The following is a 17,747-nucleotide window of genomic DNA, read 5'->3' on the forward strand; positions in this document are numbered from 1 at the left end:
TGAGGTAGAGTCTGTGGTTGAGGTTGTCGCCGTCGCAGACGTCGGTCCAATTCATCCCAAAGATGTTCGATGGGGTTTAAATCTGGTGATCTGGAGGGCCAGGGAAAAACGTTGATGTTGTGGTGTCTCAAGAAGACAGTGGTGAGTCGGGCTGTGTGAGGACGGGCGTTGTCATGTTGAAAAACGTCGTTGACGTTCACCATGATGGGTTGCACATGGGGCCTAAGAATCTCGTCGACATTTGCGTACGGTCTGATCGGAAATTCTACGCAGCCCTGGTATGGTTGAGGCAGTAGACGTCACAGTGGTAGTCCTATCACGAAGGTGACGTAACCGGATGTAGCGATCTTGTGCGGGAGTGGTCACACGAGGTCTGCCAGATCGTGGACGGTCACAAGTTGATCCATGTTGGTGGTGACGATTCCATAGCCTTGTGATGATTCTTGGGTGGACTTTCACAGCTCTGGCAACATCTGATCGAGATTCGCTTGCTTCCAAGCGACCCATGGCGTTGTTGCGTTGTGCTTCAGTCAGTCTTGGCGTAACTGTATTGCGTGTCGGTGGCTTAACACTGAGCTATGGAAACCGAGAACCCGTCACTTGTATAGGGATTTTGCACATGTTGCACTTGCAGAACATGCAAATCTCTCAAACAAATTTATTGAACACGCATGCGTTTTGGCGAAAAATCCGATGTTTTCCTCCGTTTTCAAAGTGCACAACTTTTATTGTCATTTTGGTCTGACAATCAGTGCCTTAACACGTGTAACATCACATACTCTGAGCTTGTAACGGTATTACATGTATTTCTCTCTAAAATAACAAAAATATCCCTTTTGTGTTTTTTGTTTTCAAGAGTATACGTGGTTATAACAAAAACGTTTTTCGGGTGTATGTCCTTCCTTGGGCTTAATGACTAAAATTCTGTACATTCGAAACGTAGCAAGTAAAAATTTTTGTTATAAGCAGTATTTTATCTTCTTCAGAGTACACAAGCTGTTCATAATTTGGGCATATTAACTCTTGAGCCACGCCAAGCTAAAGAACAAATGCTTTATGAAGAACAGACACAGGCTATCAAATCAAGTCCTTTAACTTAACGTAAAACCTATGAAAACATATTTGTGATCGGAAACTGTCCTGAAAATTAATTATAATTAACACTGTTCTTGCAGTAGATTATTACGTGATAGTCCATTAGTGATAGACTATTGTTAATAATAATTAACACAATTATTGCACGAGATAATTATGTGACAGTCTGATATCTCCACAGGATGATTAACCCTAAGTATCTAAACGTAATCTACTATCTGTATTGGACATTTAACCCTAAATTTAATCTGCAATATCAAAACTTTAAGTAGGCCTGGCATGGCCAAGCGTTCGACTCTGTAATTCTTGGGTTCGAATCCCTGTTGCACCAAATATGCTTGCCTTTTCAGCCGTGGGGGCGTTATGATATGACGATTAATCCCACTATTCGTTGGTAAAAGAGTACCCCAAGGGTTGACGGTGGGTGGTGATGACTAGCTGCCTTCTCTCTTGTCTTTCACTGCTAAATTAGGGACGGCTAGCGCAGATAGCCCCTGAGTAGCTTTGCGAAAAATTAAAAAAAAAAAAAAACATTAATTACAAGTCTCATTAATATCTATCTTCCTTCGAAATGTAATTACTAAATGAGCAATTTCTGGTCTTTATTTAAACTTGAGAAAAATACTTTTGAAACAAACAACAACAACAAATTAAATCTATCAGATTATTAAATCAATTCGTGTAAAAGAAATAAAACAAACCTAGAACATTTGAAGTGTTATGTCGATTGTATCAGAGCGACTTAATTATAAAACCAATTACACACAACGTGTATTTAATTTCTATATATTTTTATATGATAGCTTAGTTTTATATCTCGTGTCTAGTGCAAATCTGAGATTAGACGGTTTGCATACCGTTACCTACGAAAACAAAATAAAATGCACTCTCGAACCTTTGAGCCATTAGCGCGTTATAAAAGTGACGGTCAAATTTTATTTTTCTATCCCACAAGGGTAAGCCTGGTTTGGACAGGTAGTTAAAGCACTTAACTCGTAATCCAAGAGTCGCGGATTCGAATCCCATCACACCAAATAATACTCGTCCTTTCAGCCGTGGGGGTGTTATAATGTTATGGTCAATTCCACTATTCGTTGGTAAAAGAGTAGCCCAAGAGTCCACAGAGGGGAATTGAACCCCTGGTTTTGGCGTTGTAAACTGGCAACAAAAATAACAAATGCTACTGTTACTATAATTAACAGCTAAAATCGTATTTCAAAAAAATATAAAATAGGGAAATCATTTTCACATAAAAAGTATAAAATAGGGAAATCATTTTCACATGAAAAGTATAAAATAGGGAAATCATTTTCACATGAAAAATATAAAATTGGGAAATCATTTTTACATGAAAAATATAAAATAGGGAAATCATTTTACATGAAAAATATAAAATAAATTTATCTTAAGAGTGTTTTGTTAAAGAAAAGAAGTACCATGTTTCCGATATAAGTCCCCTAAAAAGTTGTTTATTAAAATTACTTCTTCCCGCTGGCGGTAATTCTTCGGATTTACAACGCAAAAATCAGGGGTTCGATCGCCCCTACATGGACTCAGTTTTTACCTGGGAGAATGCTGTACGGATAACGTTAATTCGTCATTTCTACGTTTATAATAAAATAAAATATGTACGCGACTGGCTGATGCTCTTATATATTTATATTTGTTGATAGATTTTAATTTTGTTTTGATTTAAATTAAATATGCTAAATATATTTCATGCTTACTAACACAAAGACCCGACATGGCCAAGCGTGTTAAGGCGTTCGGCTCGTTATCTGAGGGGCGCGGGTTCGAATCTCAGTCGCACCAAACATGTTCGCCCTTTCAGCCGTGGGGACATTATAATGTATTCGGTGAATCCCACTATTTATTGGTGAAAGAGGATCCCGAAAGGTAGCGGTGGGTGGTGATGACTTACTGCCTTCCTTCTAGTCTTACACTGCTAAATTAGGGATGGCTGGCACAGATAGCCCTCGGGTAGCTTTGTTCAAAATTAGAAAACAAACAAAAGTTCCAGCTCTGACATTGTATTCTAAGATAGGTCTATCTGAGTTCAATTATACCTTGCTTTTTATTTCTCAGGAATCTTTGTTACAGTAATCTTAGTTTACTGAAGCGAATACTTTGTCCTGTCAACATGTACATGTACATTTATTGTTGGTATTTTATTAAAATTTATAGAACTACAGAATCCAAATGGGATTATTTTTTCCAGTCGGTTAGCAACAAAATAGGTTTGATTCTAGTAATAGCTTTAAGAAATATTTAGTGGACGAATTAAAAAAAAAAAAACAAATGAATGACTTATTTGAATGAATATTTTCATCTTCTTTAGGATTACCGTATAAACGTATTATGAAATCGAAATCCGTTATCAGTACAGTAAAAAGCAACAACATTCACTTAAATATGTGTTACATTTTATCCTTTTATTACTGTTATTAATTGTTTAAGTTGTGAAAGAAATGCTAGAAACAACAACAACAAAAAATCCTATCCGGCATAGCCAGGTGGGCAACGTACTCAACTCTTAATCTGAGGGTCGCAGGCTCCAATCCCCGTCGCACCAAACATGTTCGCCCTTTCAGCCTTGGGGGCGTCATAATGTGACGGTCAATCCAACTGTTCGCTGATAAAAGAGTAGCCCAAGCGTTGGCGGTGGGTGGTGATGACTAGCTGCCTTCCTTCTAGTCTTACACTGCTAAATTAGGGATGGTTAACACAGATAACCCTCGAGTAGCTTTGCGCAAAATTAAAAAAAAAAAGTTATTTTTACTTATCGTTATTTATGTTTCTACGTTTAGCCCCCCCGCTGGTACAGCGGTATGTCTCCGGATTTACAACGCTAAAATCAGGGATTCGATTCTCCTCGGTAGGCTGAGCAGATAGCCCGATGTGGCTTTGCTATAAGAAAAACACACAGAGTTTCTACGTTTTGGTTTCTTTTTTGTTTTCGAATTTCGCACAAAGCTACTCGAGAGCTATGTGTTAGCCGTTCCTAATTTAGCAGTGTAAGACAAGAGGGAAGGCAGCTAGTCATCACAACCCATCGCCAACTCTTGGGTTACTCTTTTACCAACGATTAGTGGAATTTACCATCACTTTATAACGCCTCCACGGTTGAAAATACAAGCATATTTGGTGCGACCGGGATTCGAACCCGCGATCCTCAGATTACTAGTCGAACGCCTTAACCAACCTGGCGATGCCGGGCCCACTTACGTTTTGGTACTAACAACCAAGAAACACACGTTATGACTGGTTATGTTTTATAACAAGCTATGAGAAAAAGAGGCCGCTATCTAAATATTGCTATAGAAACTACATAACTCTCTGGACTTAAAAGTGCATATCTTCCATTGTTGTATAGATTAGTGTAATATACAATAAACTAATATTTGAGTTGGGGGGTAATTCCCTAATTTGAAATGTTGACTTTGAAGATAAAAATATTTTCAATTAGATTATCGAATTTTATCTCATTTCCAGTTCTTTAGCCCCAACTAGCGGCTGAATGGCGCTATTGTCAAGGTTCGTTCGATGCTAAGTGCATAACTACATCGTAGGGTATATATGTAATTTGTCCATAACAAGGATCAAACCCGAGTTCTTATCGCTGACCTGCTGAGGGTAAAATTTTCAAGAACTAAAAATGAGGTCACTCAGTAAATAAAGATGTTTTGTTTTTATTTATCGCCATCATCTTTTCACTGTTTTGAAGACGTTGAGTTATTCAAATAACGAACGAAGACCGAATATGGAGTCAACTCCCACCTCTTTAATGTTTATAATGTGGCACCAGATATGTTTGAAAGACGTGTGCGTGCGTGTACATTAGTCATTCGATAAAAACTCATATTCAACAGATACGAGGAGCAAAGAAAAGTCCCGAACAAACAAAATATTACTTACTGTCATGAACGTTTGTTTTTCTCTATAATTTATACATAGAAATTATTTGAAAATCGAAGAGATATTTCTACTAGCAACGAGCATGAGAGTTAGCTGTCCAATCAATGCCCCTTTAAAACAAAAGAAAGTCATAACTAGTATTTGCATACAGCAAAGAATGATTTATGTGAAAAAATGCATTCCTTGTGTCGAACTTTATTTTGCAATAAAAATTGGAAAACGATCATTTTGTGTTCAACAGGAGAATATGGACTTTTTATAGAAGAGTTTGTTTGTTTGTTTTGGAATTTCGCACAAAGCTACACGAGGGCTATCTGTGCTAGCCGTCCCTAATTTAGCAGTGTAAGGCTAGAGGGAAGGCAGTTAGTCATCACCACCCACCGCCAACTCTTGGGCTACTCTTTTACCAACGAATAGTGGGATTGATCGTTACATTACAACGCCACCACGGCTGGGAGGGCGAGCATGTTTGGCGCGACGCGGGCGCGAACCCGCGACCCTCAGATTACGAGTCGCACGCCTTACGCGCTTCGCGCAAAGCTACTGGAGGGCTATCTGGACTAACCGTCCCTAATTTAGCAATGTAAGACTAGAGGGAAGGCAACTAGTCATTACCAACCACCGCCAACTCTTGGGATAGCCCTTTACCAACGAATAGTTGGTAACATTATAACGCCCCCACGACTGAAAGGGCGAGCATATTTGGTGCGACCGGGATTCGAACCCGCGACCCTCAGATTACGAGTCGAACGCCTTAACCTACCTGGCCATGCCGGGCTTATAGAAATGTCTCAAAGCTTTAAATACTCAGAAAATGGCTTTGATTAAAACAAAAACAATAAGGTATTATTTCCAGATATATTACTCAAAACGTTTCTCTGACAGTAACTTAGAAGTACATTTCAGTATGTAATGTATAAAATATTTCACTGGACACTTTCGGTTTTTGTGACCCAATTATTTTCATGATTATAGTATATATTCCTTAATATTCAGAATAAAATGCATATGTAAACAAGCACTCTTCAATGCAACAACATAAGATTTTATCGATTCAGAATAGAATTCAGTAACAGTATCTGCATATCTTTTATTTTATTTTTTTCATATATAGTAATCTTCACTAATAATGTATGGAAAATCAATCACGCACGATTGTAATCCTTGTTCTCCATTCGTTCATTTCAGGTTTCCTTGTGACAGCCGAAACCGGATTGTACCCACAGAGTTATTAGCGAATAAAACGTCTCCAAACCCTGCGCAAACAAAGAAACAAGAATGTCCTCTGTGAACGAGAGTACTTTTTTTCAAGCAGCTATGTCGTGATGAATTATGAATAGGTCACTTTTTCAAAATCATTCTTCGTTATATTATGTTAAACTGTTGACGTTGGTCGTCTGAATTGTATATACAATTTAAGTTTAAATTATCGCTTCCCACCCGTTTTCGCTGAAACTAGTAAGAGTTCGATGATTGATCAGAATTTCATAAACGGTTATTTTAAGAAAGGTTTTTCTAGTGTATTAGCATTTTAAGACGATGCATCCTGTATTTAAATGTCAAAGCTCATTTCGTGGCATTTTCTTTTTTCATATTTAACAAACTGCTTAAGCCAGTAAACACGACGTAATTATTTTGAGTTACTGCTTGGCTGAGCGATTAAAGTTCGTTATCGAAATTCCTCCGAATAAAACGAAAATAGGATATTGTTGCTTTTCTTGTTAAAATAAAACTTTGAATCTCTAGTCCCTAAAAAAAAAACAAACTCGAACGTTCTTTTTCTCTTATTTCAAAAGATTAAAATGTCATTAATCTGTAATAGAAAATGACAAAAAACGGTTTTACTTGAATTGGGTATTTGCTTTACTAGTAAAATGTTACCTCATTAAACCTTAAAGTTTGTAACTGAACAAAAATGTTTATTCGTGGTGCCATTGTTTTGTGAAACACGTTTCAACGATATTATGTTTTGTTTGTTTGTGGAATTTCGCGCAAAGCTACACAAAGGCAATCTTCGATGGCCGTCCCTAATTTAGAAGCGTAAAGTTAGAGTGAAGTCAGCTAGTCATCACCACCCACTACCAGCTCCTAACTTGCTCTTTCCCCAACGAATAGTAGGATTGACTCTCACATTATAATGCCCCACGGGTGACTCTCACATTATAAAAAAGGTGAGTATACTTAGCGCGACGCGGGAATTCGAGCCCACGACCCTCCGATTATGAGTCGCACGCCTTAACCACCTGACCATACTGGGCCGATAATATTCAAACAGTAAGAACACTTATAGACCATAACTTCAAAACCAAATGATACAAATATATTTATTTGCTAAATAATTAGTTTCTATTAATGTCTATAATATTTTGATACTCTATTAACGTGTCCAGCATCTAGACGAAAATAAATCAAATTATTTTCACCAATAGCTTGAACTGTCTAAAAGTTTTAATGAGTGCGAATTAATTTTTTTTTTTCCTTTCTTACACACATTCTCAGCTAGTCTATTTCTGTGAGCCCTGGAGAATACCTGAGGCCGAGAGTAAACACAGTACAGTTATCCTTGAAACACAGGCCTTTGTTTCCGAGACATCGCTGTCGTTGACTCTAAAATCTGTTCTCCTGTCTCTAAATAACAAAGAAAAGATGAGTCATCCTCCGTTCGCTGGGAACACCAGAAGACGGATAAAGCACAATATACCAGCTTCGCTTTGCATTTCTGGTTGGCTGGAGGCAACCTCAATACATAATACTGCTCTACTGTCTTCTTGTCTTCCACTTCACAACAACTTCTTCCAGTGAATGGATCATTGCTATCTGGTGTTCACTTTCGATGTTTTCAATGGCACTTACTTGTAGGGCGACACGTCAAAACTGCTGACTAGGCGGGTGTTATCAGACATACGAGAAAACGACTTCCCATTTACTCTACAATTTTTAGAATGTGTCGTTTTGACTATCAAACTACTGGGAGACACTAACCTATGTTGTTTAGAATGCGAAATGGCCGTCGGCCAAGCATGAACATCGAGTTATCTTATCAGCATAGTAAGTTCACGTCCATACTAGACAACTGAATAGATTGATCTTTTAAAGAGGTGGAATTCTGTATGCCGGTGAAAAGCGAAAGATCTGATGTTGGAGGAATCGCTTTGTGAGTTTTATGGTTGGACGTCACCTGTACCGATTGGCACAGGAAATATAAGTGTTCGACGCAGTTACGACAAGCTTTCTTAAATTATCGCGTATTTACTGGATCGTGTATCAAATAATAACAGTACTTACACCGCTGAAAATGGTCAAGGTAAAAACCATTATCTTGCACTTGGCAAAAGAACCTGTACCATCACCAGTTGAGAACCGTACAGCTGGGTTTGTTTGGTAAGAGTTTACATGGTCTTCAACTGTAGGTCACGCTATAGATTTTGTTGCTAAAAGTGATCCATGTTGTCATCCAATAAAAACTAAACAAAGGGGAGCAATACATAAGTGTGGAATTTTGGGCATCTTCACCTAGTATTTAATAAATACAGAGGTCAAAGTTTGGTCTATAAAGATAAACTGACTGAAATACAGAAGCTAAAGGTTGGTTTATAAAGATAAACTGACTGAAATACAGAGGTCAAAGGTTGGTCTATAAAGATAAGCTGACTGAAATACAGAGGTCAAAGGTTGGTCTATAAAGATAAACTGACTGAAATACAGAGGTCAAAGGTTGGTCTATAAAGATAAGCTGACTGAAATACAGAGGTCAAAGGTTGGTCTATAAAGATAAACTGACTGAAATACAGAGGCTAAAGGTTGGTTTATAAAGATAAACTGACTGAAATACAGAGGTCAAAGGTTGTTCTATAAAGATATACTGACTGAAATACAGAGGTCAAAGGTTGGTCTATAAAGATAAGCTGACTGAAACACAGAGGTCAAAGGTTGGTCTATAAAGATAAGCTGACTGAAATACAGAGGTCAAAGGTTGGTCTATAAAAATAAACTGACTGAAATACAGAGGCTAAAGGTTGGTTTATAAAGATAAGCTGACTGAAATACAGAGGCCAAAGGTTCGTCTATAAAAATAAGCTGACTGAAATACAGAGGCAAAAGGTTGGTTTATAAAGATAAGCTGACTGAAATACAGAGGCCAAAGGTTGGTTTACAAAGATAAGCTGACTGAAATACAGAGGCAAAAGGTTGGTTTATAAAGATAAACTGACTGAAATACAGAGGTCAAAGGTTGGTCTATAAAGATAAGCTGACTGAAATACAGAGGTCAAAGGTTGGTCTATAAAGATATACTGATTGAAATACAGAGGTTAAAGGTTGGTCTATAAAGATAAACTGACTGAAATACAGAGGTCAAAGGTTGGTCTATAAAGATAAGCTGACTGAAATACAGAGGTCAAAGGTTGGTCTATAAAGATAAACTGACTGAAATACAGAGGCTAAAGGTTGGTTTATAAAGATAAGCTGACTGAAATACAGAGGTCAAAGGTTGGTCTATAAAGATATACTTACTGAAATACAGAGGTCAAAGGTTGGTCTATAAAGATAAGCTGACTAAAATACAGAGGTCAAAGGTTGGTCTATAAAGATAAGCTGACTGAAATACAGAGGTCAAAGGTTGTTCTATAAAGACATACTGACTGAAATACAGAGGTCAAAGGTTGGTCTATAAAGATAAGCTGACTGAAATACAGAGGCCAAAGGTTCGTCTATAAAAATAAGCTGACTGAAATACAGAGGCCAAAGGTTGGTTTACAAAGATAAGCTGACTGAAATACAGAGGCCAAAGGTTCGTCTATAAAAATAAGCTGACTGAAATACAGAGGCCAAAGGTTCGTCTATAAAAATAAGCTGACTGAAATACAGAGGCCAAAGGTTGGTTTACAAAGATAAGCTGACTGAAATACAGAGGCAAAAGGTTGGTTTATAAAGATAAACTGACTGAAATACAGAGGTCAAAGGTTGGTCTATAAAGATAAGCTGACTGAAATACAGAGGTCAAAGGTTGATCTATAAAGATATACTGATTGAAATACAGAGGTTAAAGGTTGGTCTATAAAGATAAACTGACTGAAATACAGAGGTCAAAGGTTGGTCTATAAAGATAAGCTGACTGAAATACAGAGGTCAAAGGTTGGTCTATAAAGATATACTGATTGAAATACAGAGGTTAAAGGTTGGTCTATAAAGATAAACTGACTGAAATACAGAGGTCAAAGGTTGGTCTATAAAGATAAGCTGACTGAAATACAGAGGTCAAAGGTTGGTCTATAAAGATAAACTGACTGAAATACAGAGGCTAAAGGTTGGTTTATAAAGATAAACTGACTGAAATACAGAGGTCAAAGGTTGGTCTATAAAGATATACTTACTGAAATACAGAGGTCAAAGGTTGGTCTATAAAGATAAGCTGACTAAAATACAGAGGTCAAAGGTTGGTCTATAAAGATAAGCTGACTGAAATACAGAGGTCAAAGGTTGTTCTATAAAGACATACTGACTGAAATACAGAGGTCAAAGGTTGGTCTATAAAGATAAGCTGACTGAAATACAGAGGCCAAAGGTTCGTCTATAAAAATAAGCTGACTGAAATACAGAGGCCAAAGGTTGGTTTACAAAGATAAGCTGACTGAAATACAGAGGCCAAAGGTTCGTCTATAAAAATAAGCTGACTGAAATACAGAGGCCAAAGGTTCGTCTATAAAAATAAGCTGACTGAAATACAGAGGCCAAAGGTTGGTTTACAAAGATAAGCTGACTGAAATACAGAGGGCAAAGGTTGGTTTATAAAGATAAACTGACTGAAATACAGAGGTCAAAGGTTGGTCTATAAAGATAAGCTGACTGAAATACAGAGGTCAAAGGTTGATCTATAAAGATATACTGATTGAAATACAGAGGTTAAAGGTTGGTCTATAAAGATAAACTGACTGAAATACAGAGGTCAAAGGTTGGTCTATAAAGATAAGCTGACTGAAATACAGAGGTCAAAGGTTGGTCTATAAAGATAAACTGACTGAAATACAGAGGCTAAAGGTTGGTTTATAAAGATAAACTGACTGAAATACAGAGGTTAAAGGTTGGTCTATAAAGATAAGCTGACTGAAATAGAGGTCAAAGGTTGGTCTATAAAGATACACTGACTGAAATACAGAGGTCAAAGGTTGGCCTATAAAGATAAGCTGACTGAAATACAGAGGTCAAAGGTTGGTCTATAAAGATAAACTGACTGAAATACAGAGGTCAAAGGTTGGTCTATAAAGATAAGCTGACTAAAATACAGAGGTCAAAGGTTGGTCTATAAAGATAAGCTGACTGAAATACAGAGGCCAAAGGTTGGTCTATAAAGATAAACTGACTGAAATACAGAGGCTAAAGGTTGGTTTATAAAGATAAGCTGACTGAAATACAGAGGCCAAAGGTTCGTCTATAAAAATAAGCTGACTGGGTACTTAATTTGCACATTGATAATATCAAAAGATTGTAATTATAATTAATTAAGTACAACAGAATGATATTTCATCTGCAAACATTCTAATTAATATTGATTTGTATAGTTAAAATTATAAGGTTTTCTCGAGATACATTTAATTGATTTTCTGAGCCACTAACAGAGGGCGATAGTTGTAATGTTTTACGATTTTAAGTAATTTGTAATTAAGCAGTAAGCTACACAGTAGCCTGTTTGTGTGTGCTCTGCCCACTACGAGTATCGAAACCCGGTTTATAACGGAATGCCACTGAAGCGCTCTAGCAATATGCTACAATTCACTTTTCTCTTATTCTAATATTGATAAATTAGAATTTGCTTTTGAATACTAATATTCATTTATGTACCTGTAATATTTCTTTTAGTGGGCCGAGGTTGCCGTTCAGAAATTTTGCGCAAAGCTGCACATAAGCTAGGTCCACATAGCCATACTTAATTCTAAACTGACCACACTGCAAACTTCTGCTGTCTGGTGTCCACCACGGCGTAAAGGTGGATCGTTTTTCTGATATAGTGAAATACGAAAAATAAATCCTCGGACGTACTGTTCAGACACGATATTGTAAAAAGTATCTTACATAAATAGTTTGAGTTAACATGATAAAAGCTAGCGATTAATCGTACGTGCTTGAAAGTGAAACAGTTCTCTCCGGAAGTGGCATCATACTTGTCATAAAATATATTTGTTGCTAATTTTCATTAGAAACAATAAAAACAAAGGTACAAGAGATACGAGAGGTATTATACAGCGATACCTCCAAAACGTCAATAAATTACCTATCTGATTGATCAGTGTAGCATGGACTTATTTCTTGGCCTGATGGTTAGGTCGTTGGAGTCGCTATCTGAGGGTCGCCAAATATGCTCACTCTTTTACCAGTGGCCCAGAATGTTATAATATGACGGTCAATCCTACTATTCCATGGTAAAAATAAGCCTAATGTAGTGTTAATTAGCCGCCTTCCTTATGGTCTATCACTTCGATTTAGGAAATGCTATAGTGTTGATTAGCTGTCTTCCCTGTAGTCTTTCACTTTAGGTTTAGGAAATGCTATAGTGTTGACTAGCTGTCTTCCCTGTAGTCTTTCACTTTAGGTTTAGGAAATGCTGTAGTGTTGACTAGCTGTCTTCCCTGTAGTCTTTCACTTCAGGTTTAGGAAATGCTATAGCGTTGACTAGCTGTCTTCCCTGTAGTCTTTCACTTCAGGTTTAGGAAATGCTATAGTGTTGACTAGCTGTCTTCCCTGTAGTTCTTTCACTTCAGGTTTAGGAAATGCTATAGTGTTGACTAGCTGTCCTCCCTGTAGTCTATCACTTCAGGTGTAGGAAATGCTATAGTGTTGACTAGCTGTCTTCCCTGTAGTCTTTCACTTCAGATTTAGGAAATGCTGTAGCGTTGACTAGCTGTCTTCCCTGTAGTCTTTCACTTCAGGTTTAGGAAATGCTATAGTGTTGACTAGCTGTCTTCCCTGTAGTCTTTCACTTCAGGTTTAGGAAATGCTATAGTGTTGACTAGCTGTCTTCCCTGTCGTCTATCACTTCAGATTTAAGAACTGCTATTGTAAGTAGTCGTCAAGCAGCTTTGCACGAAATTCAGAAACACGAACAATATTATCTGTTTGCGAACAAACAGATCGATGATTGTTTCGAAGGGTTTCATACGTGAAGAAGCTGATATACGTGCCTATTTCTAACGTATCGATACCTAATACAATTTACAAGATCCATAAATCTTAGCTTCATGTCACCAACTTTTCTAGATTTTCCAAACCAATGATAGCAAGCACCATGATGCAATATGTGCTTGTTAACTTTACTCAGTTTGTCATTACCAAAGTGGCCTCTAGTGTCAGGAAAACAAAGAAAAGACGGTTTTTCATGATGTTTTCAATAATCTCCGTTTTGTGTTTTAAATTTCGCGCAAAGCTACACAAGGGCTATCTGCGTTGGCCGTCCCTAAGTTAGCAGTGTAAGACTAGAGGAAAGGCAGCTAATCATTACCACCCACCGCCAACTCTTGGACTACTGTTTTACAAACGAATAGTGGGATTGACCATCACGTTATAACGATCTCACGGCTGAAAGGGCTAGCATGTTTGGTGCGAAAGAGATTTGAACCCGCGACCCTCAGATTACAAGTCGAACGTCTTAACCACTTGGCTATGCCGGACCCGCAAGTTGTACATTGGGGCCAGTGGTTGTCTATATCAAGGAATTCTGTTCATTGACACCACGAACGTTCAATATTTTATTATCATTGTTAACGTCATCTTAGACCCCATACGTTCACTGTGAATGTTATTGAAACTATTGGTCTCCCCTCCTTTAGGGACACACAAAACACGTCAATTATTATTTTGTAAATCTCGTCTGTCACCAACACAACTAAAATTGTCGTTTGACGGACAATAATTCTTCATACCAAAATTAATTTATATAAATCAATCCAATTAATTTATAAATTTCTTTGCCCCAAATATCTAATAAGCTTTATCTACATTTCTCAACTCAGTTAATAAAGGCAGTAATTTTATTCCTTCCTTACGTAACGTTTTTTGTGCTGTTTTCCTTTTTTTCAGATGTCTGGTTCGACGTCGTTCAGTGGTTGGTGTACCCGCCTTGTAAGTGTCATGGCTGATGGTTCGCGTCCCGTTACGAAACAAATGCATTCCACATTTTTGAGGCTACAAAAATAATGATCAAATACCTCTATTTGTTTAAACAAGAGTGCTCTAACAGTTGGCGGTGAGCACTGTAAATTAATTTCCTTTTCTTTATAATCTTATTATTTCAAAATTAACGACCGCTATATCCAAATAGACAACAGGTGTATTTTTGTTTTTTACAAAACCTGTGGAACAAACGAATCTAGATTCACGTGGCACTACTAACGTAACATTTAACACTTTATTTTCTTATCTTTGGTTGCAATAGGCTTGCCAAAATCATGACATTATTAATTACAATGTGTCTTCAGCGATAGATACAATGCGGTATCAACTATTCTGAGCCGAAATTTATTACTACGACTTTATACTGAAACGCTGTTTTGAGAATAAGGTGCGGTTCTAATTCAGTATTAATTCTGCAATACAAGAATCGGGAAATCACGTGCCCAAGTTACTGGTTGTTTTTTTTTCTAAATGCTTTTGTTTAATTTTGCGCAAAGCTACTCGAGGGCTGTCTGCGCTAGCCGTCCCTAATTTAGCACTGTAAGACTAGAGGGTAGGCAGATAGTCATCACCACCCACCGCCAACTCTTGGGCTACTCTTTTACCAACTAATAGTGGGATTGACCGTCACATTATAACTCCCCCACGGCTGAAAGAGCGAACATGTTTGGTGCGACTGGGATGCGAACCCGCGACCCTCAGATTACGAGTCGCACGCCCTAACCCACCTGGCCATGCCGGGCCCCTTTGTAAATGCAGTAAGGGTATTTCTAGTTTAGAATAAAACTAAAATGATACAACCATAGTTTATTTATAAGAAGAAAAAAAAAACTGATTTTACTTTTCTCTGTCTTGTGTAATTACGACCATCCTTCTGGTTTTCCCAGAAAGTCTCGTTTCTCTATGTAAAATGTAATGGTTAAATTTCACAGTTGTGAGACTACAACGACTTACTTGCTTTCGTTAATAAACATTTTACTGCATGTTTTAGTGGCTTAAAGACAGTTCGGAAATACAATGTGGTAGCCAGAACAAAACAGTTTTACAGCGCTTCCAGCCTGGAATGCAATCTTTCCTTTATTTTGATGGTCGATAATGCTACTAGAATTGTACCATTAATGTTATTTATGTAAACTGCAAACAATCCTGCCTGTCTCAGATTGCAGCGTTACAAATTGTTGTCATTCAAAGAACTCAAGAAATGATTCTTTATTACCCTCTCTAGCCTGCAGGCTAGATCAATTACTCAGTATTGTATATGTATTAAGAGAGAATGGACCATAACGAATTTCCAATAACGAACAAAACTACAAGTAATACGACGAATCGTTCTCCATGAGAAGACTAGATTTGTTGGAGGGTGACTTACTTCGATGCATGTCATCACACAGTATAACCACAGTGAGTCGCATAAAACCCAGGAGATAATTAGCATCCATCGCAGCTTTATTGAAGCTATAGCCTACCTTGTATATGAATATACGCACGAATACATAAATATTGTGTGAACCTTACTAGTTTCTACTGTTCTTCAGAATCTCGTGATAATGTTCAGGTTTTCATTGCTTTTAAAGTTATGCTCGGTTTTTGTTTTGTTTGTATTAGTTCCTCGCGTTTATGTATTTAAAGTTTCCACAGTTTAATCACAGAGCTTTTCAGAACAGCGTCGAAAGGAAAGTTTGCCCAGCTATACAATGAAAAGGAATCGTTATTAATTTATCTTTATATCAGCGATGTATCTATATACACTCGTCTACATTAGTTTAAAAATAACAGAGAACTTTAATTATATCAACTGAACTGTTTGTTCATAGGACGAGTAATGAAAACTTTATGGACTTCTATGATTCCACTTGATCTTCAAAGTTCATTCTGTTAACAGACTGTGTGCACAGCCCTTGGGAATATAATTAACCAAACCTCATCGCATTCGGTATAAATCCAAACTCTTTTAACTCTGGTTATCCGTACATCACATGCCCTTATCAAAAAAACAGTTAATAGTGTGTTTTACTGGGAAACCATCTTATGTTGTTTTTTTTCAGGTCTTACGTACTGTTAAAAGTTGTGGTTCGTGTTAAAACTATGTCATCCCGAAAGTTCAATCTCAAATATTAATTTCTATGCTGTAAAAAAAAAATACGCAGGTAATCTTCGGATATAACAATGTAGCTTTTTGTTTAAAATATATTCACACAGAAATGCTGATACGAGGTTCCAATGTTGCTTCTTGTTTAAAATATATTCGCACAGAAATGCTGATATAAGTTTCCAATGTTGCTTTTTGTTTAAAATATATTCACACAGAAATGCTGATACAAGGTTCCAATGTTGCTTTTTGTTTAAAATATATTCGCACAGAAATGCTGATACAAGGTTCCAATGTTGCTTTTTGTTTAAAATATATTCACACAGAAATTCTGATACAAGGTTCCCCACAAGTTTCCCTCTGTGATCGAGATAATAGAATGTAAACATATTTAAGGTTAGGTTATTCACGATTTGTTTTTCTGCTTGGAATTGAGCAAAAAGCTACACGAAGAGCTATCTGTGCTCTGCCCGCTGTGCCACTGGGGAGCGTTATTCGCAAAAGCCTTAATTTTTAAAATTTTGAATTTGAACGTTTTTATGTCAATAAGTAGTGAAAATTCACAAACACAAAACTTTCTAGGTAGATTGTTTAATACGTAATATTATAGAACTGCATCTGTTACTTCACGCATACCGCTTGTTTTCTAACTTATTTTAACGTATTTCTAAAGTGTTTCGCTTATTTTAAGCCTAATGGTTCCATGAACCAAGCGGACAAAAAAGATATTAAGTTTAATTAGTTCCAGTATGCCCTCCCCCATTGGCTCAACATTAAATTAATAAGCTTCTGACACCCGAAAACTAATTTTGATACCCGTTGTGGGCAGCGCACAGATAGTTCATTGTGTAATTTTCTAGTTAAGAAACAGGATGAATAAACAAGGAGCAATAGTCCTACCCAGATACAGCTTTAGAGTAATGAACAAGGAGCAGCAGTCCTACACAGATATCGCTTTAGATAAATGAACAAGGAGCATCAGTCCTACACAGATACAGCTTTAGAGTAATGAACAAGGAGCAGCAGTCCTACACAGATACAGCTTTAGATAAATGAACAAGGAGCAGCAGTCCTACACAGATACAGCTTTAGATAAATGAACAAGGAGCAGCAGTCCTACACAGATACAGCTTTAGATAAATGAACAAGGAGCAGCAGTCCTACAAGGAGCAGATACAGCTTTAGAGTAATGAACAAGGAGCAGCAGTCCTACACAGATATCGCTTTAGATAAATGAACAAGGAGCATCAGTCCTACACAGATACAGCTTTAGAGTAATGAACAAGGAGCAGCAGTCCTACACAGATACAGCTTTAGATAAATGAACAAGGAGCAGCAGTCCTACACAGATACAGCTTTAGATAAATGAACAAGGAGCAGCAGTCCTACACAGATACAGCTTTAGATAAATGAACAAGGAGCAGCAGTCCTACACAGATACAGCTTTAGATAAATGAACAAGGAGCAGCAGTCCTACACAGATACA

Source organism: Tachypleus tridentatus, unplaced genomic scaffold, assembly GCF_004210375.1.
Source record: "Tachypleus tridentatus isolate NWPU-2018 unplaced genomic scaffold, ASM421037v1 Hic_cluster_2, whole genome shotgun sequence".
Taxonomy (NCBI): Eukaryota; Metazoa; Arthropoda; class Merostomata; order Xiphosura; family Limulidae; genus Tachypleus; species Tachypleus tridentatus.